This window comes from Macaca fascicularis, chromosome 1, assembly GCF_037993035.2.
Source record: "Macaca fascicularis isolate 582-1 chromosome 1, T2T-MFA8v1.1".
NCBI lineage: Eukaryota > Metazoa > Chordata > Mammalia > Primates > Cercopithecidae > Macaca > Macaca fascicularis.
Genome location: NC_088375.1, coordinates 14,444,771 through 14,454,456, shown reverse-complemented (window position 1 = coordinate 14,454,456; position 9,686 = coordinate 14,444,771). Strand labels below are relative to the sequence as shown.

The following is a 9,686-nucleotide window of genomic DNA, read 5'->3' as shown; positions in this document are numbered from 1 at the left end:
AAGAATTTTGTAACTAGCCAGAAGGTAAGAATGTCACCTGTGTCCTCATCTGGACACGAGCTAGGATCTAAACTTAACGGGCAAACTCATGTGTGGCTTCAGGCAGCATCCCTTTGCATGGGGTTTTGTCTGAAGGTGGATGAAGATGCAGGTAGCTGAGGAGGACAGTAATATGGGGAGGCCAGTGTGGTGTCTGTTAGAACCTGGTCTGTAGCTCAGCATGGTCCCCGGGTCAAAGGATCTGCAGGCAAGACTGTAGGTGCTGATTTATGAGAGGCTCTGGGAGAAGGGGCCAGGAGCAGTTCTGCTTTGGAGGAGTGACAGTTGCACAGGGTGGAAGAGAGGTCTGTTACCCCAAATCAGGAAGGACCTAGATGTTCTCTGAGGAGTGGGGGCCAACTGTAGCCATCAACTGGGTGGGGACCAGGCAGCTGAGCAGAACAAAGGAAGGGCTGTTTGTGAGCACCTGTGAGACACCCCTCAGGGTCCACAGAAAGTCTTGGAGAGGGATGCCCTCCTGTACTGGGAGTGCTGCAGGGATCAGAGCCTGTGAAATCTGGATCGTTGCTATTAGTGTGACTCATTAGTATCCACAGACTCCCTGCCCTGGGGAAATATGGTTTATAAGAACAACACCCATAAGAGTGGGGAGTGGGGTGGTCTGTGAATACAGGTGTGATGGGTTCTCTACTACCAGGCAGTCTGTGAAAAGGAGGTAGTGTCGTGTCTGTGCTTGGGTATAAGCATGTGTTAAGTGAATAAACAGTTCTCTTAAAAAGATCTCTCAGGTAGGGCCTTGAGTTTCAGGGTCACAGATATGATCCAAGTTGCAGGAGCTCTGAGTATGGAAATCTGAGACTTTTGGACTTAGAAACAAAAACACATAAACGGGAAGCCCTGGAAGCAGTGGAAGAACCTGGAAAAGCCCATCTGTCCAGAGGCTGTCAACAGTGGGCACAGCAAAGGGCACGTTCACCTTGGCAGGTGCACAGCATGGACTGAGCCCAGGGAGTTTCCGGAGGTAGGGGGCACCTAGGCATCCAGGCATGTTCACAGGCAACCACATACAGACACATTTTGAGGGCAGGTGGGGCTCAGTCTCCAGGGTTTCCAGCTTACCTGACACTATCCCCCAATTCCCAAGCAGGTGTTTGAGCCAGACCCCCATGCAAGCAGGGACAGGACCCCCCGTGCCTTCACTAGTTTTGGGCAGACCACCAGCAGTGCTGGGTGCAGTCCACATATCTGCTTAGTCTTTCATCTTCACATTGTGTCTTGGTACTTTTAATTAAAGGATCCCAGAAAGCCGACTCCTAAAGGAGGCTGGTGTTGAGCCAGGCCCTTATATAACACACCTACTTGCTATAAACAAGAGCACCAGAGAAAGGTTTCCAACTGGATTGAAAGTGTTCCCCCTTTTGTCTGCAGTTTGGACAACTTCAAGGCTGTAAAGATGAGACTACCCCACATGTATTATTGTCCTTACATGTTCTCTCCCTTTTTGTTCTCTCCCTTCTAACTCAACCTTCAACTCCCTATCATGGAAGGAGATAAAGTTGTATGTGTGCATGTGTGTGTGTGCCTGTGTGCATGCATGTATGTGTGAATGTATACGTGTGTGTTTCTTAGCATAATCCGCTTTAGCAGGCTGCTAGATCTGACCAGTAGCAGCAGCTGTGGCAGCTGCAGCAGTGGCTGATTGCTCTAGAAGGGCATGGATAAGCCTGTTTGATGGGACCAAGAAGGAGGGCATTTAAAACCTTCATGTCTTTCTACTGCTCTCTCCAAGCCCTCATTAGCTTCACTAGAGGGAAAACTTATCTCGTAGGGTTCAGTCGCTGTCTTCCTCTGGGCGCACAGCACAATCAGGAGGGACTTCCATTCAAAATAAAGGAGGTGGAGTTGGATTTTTAAAAAGAGAGAAAGAGAGAAGAGCATACTCTCTCATCTGCTGAAACTCACTGAGCCAGGTGACCTCCTGAAAAGGTAGGAAGGCATTGGTTTTGTGTCCTACTCCTTCTTGGCCCTCTGACTCTGAGACCCACAGGCGCTCCCAGTCAGTAAAGGGGGTTTCTGGTCCTGTATGAGTGTGCTTTGTTTTTTGAGGGAGCCTGAATACTACCCATCCAACCTTCTATACCATCTTTCTCCCTGACGTGGAAAGATTACAGTTCCCAGATAGATGGCTGGAAATTGCTTCGGGGAGAGGGTAGAGCGGTGACTGGTGGGAATAAAGGATTCTGGATGGGAAGCCCCAGAGGAAGCCAGTGACCGCAGTGCATGCTGGGGGTTGTAGTTCTCGTGTACTCCACGGGTCAACAGGTCAGAGAAGCAGGCAGAGGAACCAGCTCAGTAAAACCCAAGCTATGTGATGTAAATGCTTGCTGGACCCCGAGATTTAGGCTAAAGTGGGCCAGCCAAGCCTGCCTGTTGAAGACACAAGAAAGATATTCAGTTTCCTTATCCACGTTTATATTTTGCCATTTGATCTGTTAAGAAATGAGTTAAATGTTTTAAAGTTTCCCATCCCTTTTTCTTTTCTTTTTCCTGTCAATCCCTTACATTTTGTACAAGTTTTCCTTTATATATGACCTGGCTACATTATTCAGGGCTTAATATATATGATGGAAGATCATATCCTTTGTCAACAAAATACTACCTTCTGTGACCCATGAATTCTTCCAGTCTTGAATTTTAATTGGACTGACAATCATTTTGTGATTTTTTTTTTCTTTTTGCTGTGTTTTCTGGGTCAGTCTTTTAATTTTTATGAGTTAGTATGCCTCTTCTGGACAGCATAAAGTTGAATTTTCTAGGAAAACATAAATTAACTCAATAAGTAGATTCCCTGATAAATCAATAAGTATAGAAGATATTAAATAAGTTGTCAAAGACTGCATTCAATAAAGTCAGGCGACTCAGATGGGTGTGTAGTTTGTTTATGGGTTTTTTCAAACCTTCAACAAAAAATTAATTCCCATTCTAAACAAATTATTGCAGAACACAGCAATATATGTAAATCTTTCCAAATCAACATATACATTCCAAATTAACTTATAAACATGAAATCTTGTTAACAAGCCTGTTGAACCTAGGACAAAGGAAGCAACTGACACCAATAGAACTTACAAGTATAGAGAAAAAGCTTTAAAATGTTTTAGCAAATCAAATCCAGAAATATATTAGAAGAAGAATATACCATACCAAGGATATTTGATTCCTGAAATGCAAGGATGGATCAATGTGAGAAAACGAATAATACAATTTATCACACAGAAAGGTTTCAGAAAAGAAAAATGATCATCACAATAAATACTAAAAAGGCATTTGGTAAAATTCAACATTCATTCCCAGTAAGATCTATTAATTAACAAATACCCACCATCATAGTTAACAATGAGATAATAAAGATGTTCTCATTAAAATCAGGAAGCAGTTGAGGATGTTAATTACCACAAATATTGGTAAACATTTTCCTAGAAATTTCCGTTGTAAGACATACAGAAAAGCAGTAAAAATATCAAAAAGGATAAAAATTATTACTTGTAAGTTATGTGATTAGTCTGTCTAAAGAAACTTGAGTATAACCTAATCACTTTATATGCATCCAATGAAACAAGTATTGTATCACCCCCATTGTACAAATGAGGACACCAAGGCCCAATATCATACACCTAGTAATAGAACTGGTATTTGAATCCAGGTAATCTGACTCCAAAACCCTGTCTCCTAACCACCTGTGTTACACTGTCTTTCCTTGTTTCACTCTATAAAGTTTAGCTATCATTATTATAGCAATATAAGAAACACTTTTCCTATACACCACGAATAACCAACTAGCAATACATTTAAAAGAATATTTAAATTCAAAATAGCAAAACCATATAAAATTCATAGAAATAAACCTAACAAGAAAAGTGCACCTAAAGAGAAGTTAACAATTTAATGAGGGGCATAAAATAATATTTGAACAAATAAAAAGGTGTATAATTTCCTGGATAGGACAAATAATAGGAAGATGTAAACTTTTTTGAGATAATTTACACTTTTTTTTTTTTTTTTTTTGAGACGGAGTCTGGCTCTGTCACCCAGGCTGGAGTGCAGTGGCGCGATCTCCGCTCACTGCAAACTGTGCCACCTCCCGGGTTCACGCCATTCTCCTGCCTCAGCCTCCCTAGAAGCTGGGACTACAGGCGCCCGCCACCACGCCCAGCTAATTTTTTTGTATTTTTAGTAGAGACGGGGTTTCACCGTATTTGCCAGGATAGTCTCCATCTCCTGACCTCGTGATCCGCCCGCCTAGGCCTCCAAAAGTGCTGGGATTACAGGCGTGAGCCACCGCGCCCGGCCGAGATAATTTACACATGTAATGCAATTCTAATTCTTTATTTTTTTTTTTTGGAATTCGGTGAAATGATACAATGAAAAAATGAAAACAACCAAAATTGTTGGGAAAAGCAGAATAAGGAAAAATGGCTCACGTTGAAAAAAATCAAAACGCTTTATAGAGCTATAATAATTTAAATTGTACAATTCTATACCTAACCATGTCAATGAAATAAAATATAAAGTCCAGAAATAGATACAAATATATATAGTATATAATACAGACATTACCTCAAAAAACAAAAGGAAGGGGAGATAAGTCATTTGATAAAAAGTGTTCTAAAAATCAGTGCAAAGAAGGTATCACAAAATAAACAAATGACAGATTTGCCTCTGCACATATTTTAAATATACATCAAAAAATATCAACAAGAAAAAAGATAAACTGGGAAAATACTTCCACAACATATTCCAAAAATATTCTTAAAATATAAAGAATTGTTGCCCGGCGCAGTGGCTCATACCTGTAATCTCAGCACTTTGGGAGGCCAAGGTGGGCGGATCATGAGGTCAGGAGATCCAGACCATCCTGGCTAACACGGTGAAACCCCATCTCTACTAAAAATACAAAAAGTTATACAAAAAATTAGCCGGGCATGGCGGCAGGTGCCTGTATTCCCAGCTACTCGGGAGGCTGAGGCAGGAGAATGGCATGAACCTGGGAGGCGGAGCTTGCAGTGAGCCTTGATCGTGACACTGCACTCCAGCCTGGGCGACAGAGCGAGACTCCGTCTCAAAAAAAATATCTATCTATCTATCTATCTAGATAGATAGATAATATATATTTAGATAGATATAGATGGATAGAATTGTTAAAAATAACAATAGGAAGAACAAGAAGAAGCAGCAGAAGCAGCAGTAGCCGCAATTAAAGGTAAAAATTAATGTGATCAATAAACACATGGAAATGTGCTCACTTTACCAGTAATCAAAGACAAGCTGATTAAAATATTTTACATGTAAAATGACAACTATATACATATATTTTAATCACCGGGTATTTTATCAGCAAGAACCATTTTTAAAATATGCTGGAAAATTTACTCTCAATAGCAACTAAAGCCATAAATTACCAAGTTACAATACTATAAAAATACATTCTTTAAATTTTCCAACACATGCACAAATTTGATTAAATGAAGATCTATATCATGATTCTGAATGGGAATGTTGAACACTGTAAAGACGTAAATTCTACAAATTATTGCAAGAAACATATCTTAACATTGTGGATGCATCTTACAAGCACAAGGCCAGCAAAAGAAGCCAGTAACTAAAGTTTCCACTTTTTGCAAGTTGCCATTTATGTAAAGTTTAAGAGCAAGCAAAATGAATCTATGGTGATTGGCGCCATGAGATTGTGACCTCTAGAACAGAGTCAATGACCAAGATAGGGACACAGGATAGATGCTGGGTGGGGTCCCTTCGTTGCTTCCCTTGGGTGGTGGATACCTGGGTGTGCTCATTAAATCCAATGAGATGTCTGCTTATGATTTGGACACTTTTCTGTATAAATGTTACATTTCAATAAAAGGTTACTTTAAAAAAAAAGGAAAAAGCATAAACTTAGGTTCTTATGCCACACTTTGTAATTACAAAACTTCTAGTGGAAGGTAAGAGTTAAACATAAACATTAAGTAATAAAATATGAGCGTCTGTGCTCTGTGAGAGCAAGCTCTTTTTAAAAACAGTTTTGCTCACTGTTTTATTCCCAGCCCATGGGATAAAACCTGGTTCCAAAGGTGCTTAATATTTATCAAGTGGATGAATTAGAAGAAGATGCCAGTGAAAAGTTAACTGGCATTGGGTTGAGAAAGGGCATTCTAAATATAAACATAATGGGAAATAAAGCATATATTAAAACACTGGCACACTTAACTGCCAAACATTTAAAACTTGTGTAAGTCAAATACATAAAGAGCATATACAAAATTAAGGTCAAAAAACAAACTGGCAAAATATTTTTAATATATATGACACTGAAAATTAATACCTTTAACGGATTAAGCACTTAACGGTTAATAAGGGAAACACTAACACTCCTGGGGAAAATAAGTAAAAGCAAATGGACAATTTCCAAAAAGTACAAATGGCCAACAAACACATGAAAAGATGTCTGAGATGATTAATAACCAAAGAAATGGCCAGGCGCAGTAGCTCACGCCTGGAATTCCAGCACTTTGGGAGGCCGAGGCGGGCGGATCACGAGGTCAGGAGATCGAGATCATCCTGGCTAACAAGGTGAAACCCCGTCTGTATTAAAAGAATACAAAAAAATTAGCCGGGTGCGGTGGCGGGCGCCTGTAGTCCCAGCTACTCTGGAGGCTGAGGCAGGAGAATGGCGTGAACCTGGGAGGCGGAGCTTGCAGTGAACCGAGATCGCGCCACTGCACTCCAGCCCTGGCAACACAGCGAGACTCCGTCTCAAAAAATAAAAATCACCAAAGAAATGCAAATTAAAACAGCAAAACGCCCAAGTTTTTGGTTTGCCTATCACATTTTTCCTTCATATACTCAACAAATATATTTTTGAGTGGCTATTACATCAGGCAATCCTGGGGATTCCATAGAAAAAGAAATCAGCTATGCTCCCACCCCTCAGGGAGCCTACATTCTGGAGAGGAACATAATAGACAATAAACAAATTATTGGATACATATTTAGTGTGTCAGGTGGTGATAATTACTATGGGGTTGGAGTGGGGAGTGTAAGTTCATGAATTGTAACAAATATACCACTCTGGAGTGTGGGATGTTGACAGTGGGGGAGGCTGTGCATATTTGGGGGCATATGGGAATTCTATACTTTCCCCTCAGTTTTACCATAAACCTAAAACTGTTTTTAAAATAGTCTGTTAAGGAAATAAGCAAGAAAGAAAATGGAATAGAGTGAGAGAGAGAGAGGAGAGAGAGAGGAAGGGAGGGAGGGAGGGAGCAAGGAAGAAAGGAGAAAGAGAAGAAAGGAAAAAGCAAAGGAAGGAAGAAGGGAGGGAAGGAAGGAGAAAAAGAAAAAAGGAAAGACAAGAAGAAAGATAAAAGGAAAGAGAAAGACAAAAGAGAAAGGGAAGGAGGGACGGAGGGAGAAAAAGGAAAGACAGAAGGAAAGAAAAAAAGGAAAGACAGGAAATAAAGGAAACAGGCAAGCAGAGTAAGGGAGATAGGGAGGTGGGACTGGCTGTTGGGAGATAGGGATGCGGGGCTGGCGGTGGTGGTTGCTACTTTCTATGGAGAGTTTTTGAAGTCATCTCTCATAAGATGGTATTTGAGCAGAGACCTGAGGAAGTGAAAGATGGAGGGCTGAAGACTCCAGGTAGAGGAACAAGCAAAGATCCCCAGCAGGATCAAGTCTAATGTCTTCAAGGAATGTCCAGGATGGGATGAGGCTGCAGGGGAGTGAGCAAGGTGTAGACAGGTAGAAGGTGAGGTTGGAGGAGTGGATGGATGGGGAGGAATAATCCCACAGGGCCTGGGATGTACTGCAAAAACTTTAGCCTTTTGCTTTAAGAAATAAAGTCTGTTAATTAAAAACAAAATCAAATGAACAGAAACAACTTTGGCTTTTGCGCTGAATGAGAATCCACTTAAGGGTTTTAGGCAGAGGTGAGACATGATCTAACTTACATTGCAAGATGGTCTCTCTGGCTGCTGTGTTGGAAACAGACTGTAGGGGCAAGCATGGGCACTTGGAGGGCAGGGAGGGGGCCACCACTGTAGTCACCCAGGCAGAGAAGTGACAACAAAGACGAGGTGTCAATCGTGGAGGTGCTAAGAAGTGGTCAGTTCATCTACATACACAAAGGAGAGCCAAATAGATTTATAGAGCACAGCAGGCAAGAATCAAGAGTGACTCCAAGGTTTGGGGCAAGGGCTTAGGGTAGAACCAATGGATTGTTGGGGATCATCCTGCTGGAGACAAAGAATGGTTGGAGTACTGGAGAGTGAGTTAAAAAGAGAAGAGGTGGTGGCTGGAGAACGGGAGGCTTGATGTTGATATTATGGAGGAGATGCAACTACTGGGAACGATAACACCAAGGGTGGAACCCTGCCAGTAGGTAGCTGTGTGGGGTGGAGTCAGTGGTGGGGTGGTGAGCAACAGCATTGGAGAAAAGGGCAAGGAACTGGGAGTCCAGAGAGGGAACACGCAAAGACTCTATGTGGGTATTGATGTCACCAGGAATTATGACATGAATTGTGTTAGAGACAGGGAACGTCAGCCATACACTGAAATCCTTAATAAATGAAGAGAGGTGTCACAGGAAGAAGTAGATGATTGAAGCCAGGAGGGGTAGCCCATGTTTTGCAACAGGAGTTTCCAAGTTAGGGGCATTTAGAGAGGGTGGAGGGAGAATGGTCTGGAAGCATCTATGGGGAAGAGGAAGCATACAACCACCACTCCAGATCAAGTCATTCAAGGTATGTAGAGAAAAATGAACTATGATGTTAAAACGCTGCAGGGAACATGGTGTCATCAGGGGAGAGCCAAGTTCTAATTAGACTAAGAAGTTGACAGGAGCAACCAAGTAGGAGATTGAGGATATAGGGGATTTAACTGATGACTGACTGGAAGTCTTCAAAAGTGGGGAGGAGTAGACGGTGCATCCAGGTCACTGACTTGTGTGGGAATGTGTCTGGGTGAGGTGAGATGACCTGGGAGTTTGTGGTGAAGGGGGAGATGGGAGTGGTTCTGTGGGTCAATAAGGCAGATTGCAGTGATGGATTGTTGGCCAGGGGTTTGGGGTGCTGGGAAGGGGGAGTTATGAGGGTCTTTCTAGGAGTACTCAGATTTCTGCTGTTCCTCCTTGCTCCTGCTCATGGGCATGTGGAAGAAACACATGGAGAAACACACGAAGCACTGCCCCGCATCAACCCTGTGGGAGAGGAGTGGACGCCGGGCAGAGGAGACCTTACCTGGAGCCTACAGAGCTCTGGGGTTCCTCTTCTCCAGCGGAGGAGGCAAGGGTTAAACTAAGAAACTTGAGCAACGCTGGGAAGGGTTCAGGAAATCCAGCCCTTCTATCCACAACTTGTGGGAGTGTAACTTGGGAGTTTGTTTTTAGAAAAAAAATTAAAATATTTAACGGGAGCCTTAAAATCTGATCCTTTGTTTCAGTAATTTCTCTTCTAGGAAAGTATGGTAAAGACATAATCAAAGATTCAGACGAAGATATAACTAGAGAATGCACATGATGATTTTGTTAATACACCAAAATGAAAAAGATTAAATAATGATGGAATCACCCAATAAATTCTGACCATCTATACTTTGGAATAACATGAAGATTGTTAAAAACTATGTTTACA

The 9,686-nt window shown here is 41.9% G+C and overlaps 1 long non-coding RNA gene across 1 annotated transcript; it reads left to right on the top strand.

The window, feature by feature from the left end:
• The first annotated feature begins 1,659 nt into the window (after window positions 1–1,659).
• On the top strand, window positions 1,660–9,456 carry LOC135970739 (uncharacterized). Its single transcript, XR_010586604.1, has 2 exons — window positions 1,660–1,986; window positions 9,212–9,456. It is a non-coding gene; the product is annotated as an uncharacterized lncRNA (long non-coding RNA).
• Window positions 9,457–9,686: the final 230 nt, after the last annotated feature.